The sequence below is a fragment of the Priapulus caudatus genome, unplaced genomic scaffold (assembly GCF_000485595.1).
Source record: "Priapulus caudatus unplaced genomic scaffold, Priapulus_caudatus-5.0.1 Scaffold2072, whole genome shotgun sequence".
NCBI classification, from domain to species: Eukaryota; Metazoa; Priapulida; class Priapulimorpha; order Priapulimorphida; family Priapulidae; genus Priapulus; species Priapulus caudatus.
In genome coordinates, this window is record NW_014579133.1 from 3,271 (window position 1) to 5,586 (window position 2,316).

Below are 2,316 nucleotides of genomic sequence, written 5' to 3' on the forward strand. Positions count from 1 at the left end.
ACTGATCTCTACTATACTCCATGTTAGTATAGTAGAGATCAGTGGGATAAATTAGTAGTTTTGCACCTTACTGGCTAGAGCGCTCTCCTAATTATAAGCACAGGTCTACTGATATGAATTTATTATAGAAGCCTATGCTGAGATACCCCCTTACCATATTAAATGCATTTGCAGCACAAAATATAACTTCTCCGGTGAGATATTGCGCATGCGCCCAAACAGTAACGTAGCCAGATTATGTACTGACTGGTATATGCAGCCGGCACCTTACATGCAAGGTGTGCTTCCTATTTCATAAGTGAAGTCTACTGATGGAATATTATCATGGAAATCTATGGTGGGATAATCCCTCTTCATTTTAAATTCATAATTTTGGCAAAATATTCTTCTTCTTGGGAGATATTGCGCATGCGCGAGCACTGTTTCAGAGGTGCAGTACTGCCTAAATCAAAGTACGTAATATAGCTTGCTGCGGGAGAGAGGGGTGGGAGACCAACGAAAGGTGGCAGTGAAGACAGCCGAGGGGCGGTGGAAGAAGAAGGAGGCTGAGCCTGGGACAAGGGAGACAAGGGGAAGGGCGGGCGGGGATGAAGTAGTAGTTTTGCACCCTACTGGCTATGGCGCTCTCCTAATTATAAACACAGGTCTACTACTAAGAATTTATTACAGAAGCCTATGCTGAGATACCCCCTTACTATATTAAATGCATTTGCAGCACAAAATATAACTCTTCCGGTGATATATTGCGCATGCGCCCAAACAGTAACGTAGCCAGCTTATGTACTGACTGGTATATGCAGCCGAGACCTTACATGCAAGGTCTGCTTCCGATTTCATAAGTGAAGTCTACTGATGGAATATTATCATGGAAATCTATGCTGGGATAACCCCTCTTCATTTTAAATTCATAATTTTAGCAAAATATTCTTCTTCTTAGGAGATATTGCGCATGCGCGAGCACTGTTTCAGAGGTTCAGTAATGCCTAAATCAAAGTACGTAATATAGCTTGCTGCGGGAGAGAGGGGTGGGAGACCAACGAAAGGTGGCACTGAAGACAGCCGAGGGGCGGTGAAAGAAGAAGGAGGCTGAGCCTGGGACAAGGGAGATAAGGGGAAAGGCGGGCGGAAATGAAGTAGTAGTTTTGCACCCTACTGGCTAGGGCGTTCTCCTAATTATAAACACAGGTCTACTGATAAGAATTTATTACAGAAGCCTATGCAAAGATACCTCCTTACCATATTAAATGCATTTGCAGCACAAAATATAACTCTTCCGGTGAGATATTGCGCATGCGCCCAAACAGTAACGTAGCCAGATTATGTACTGACTTGTATATGCAGCCGGCACCTTACATGCAAAGTGTGCTTCCTATTTCATAAGTGAAGTCTACTGATGAAATATTATCATGAAAATCTATGCTGGGATAACCCCTCTTCATTTTAAATTCATAATCTTAGCAAAATATTCTTCTTCTTCGGAGATATTGCGCATGCGCGAACATTGTTTCAGAGGTGCAGTACGGCCTAAATTAAAGTATGTAATATAGCTTGCTGCGGGAGAGAGGGATGTGAGACCAAGGGAAGGTGGCAAAGAAGACAGCCGAGGGACGGTGGGAGAAAAAAGAGGCTGAGCGTGCGACAAGGGAGACAAGGAAAAGGGCGGGCGGGGATGAAGTAGTAGTTTTGCACCCTACTGGCTAGGGCGCTCACCTAATTATAAACACAGGTCTACTGATAAGAATTTATTACAGAAGCCTATGCTGATATACCCCCTTACCATATTAAATGCATTTGCAGCACAAAATATAACTCTTCCGGTGATATATTGCGCATGCGCCCAAACAGTATCGTAGCCAGCTTATGTACTGACTGGTATATGCAGCCGAGACCTTACAAGCAAGGTCTGCTTCCTATTTCATAAGTGAAGTCTACTGATGGAATATTATTATGGAAATCTATGGTGGGATAATCCCTCTTCATTTTAAATTCATAATTTTTGGCGAAATATTCTTCTTCTTGGTAGATATTGCGCATGCGCGAGCACCGTTTTAGACGTGCAGTACGGCCTAAATCAAAGTACGTAATATAGCTTGATGCGGGAGAGAGGGATGGGAGACCAAGGGAAGGTGGCAGGGAAGACAGCCCAGGGGCGGTGGAAGAAGAAGGAGGCTGAGCGTGCGACAAGGGAGACAAGGGGAAGGGCGGGGGGGATGAAGTATTAGTTTTGCACCCTACTGGCTAGGGCGCTCATCTAATTATAAGCACAGGTCTACTGACAAGAATTTATTATAGAAGCCTATGCTGAGATACCCCCTT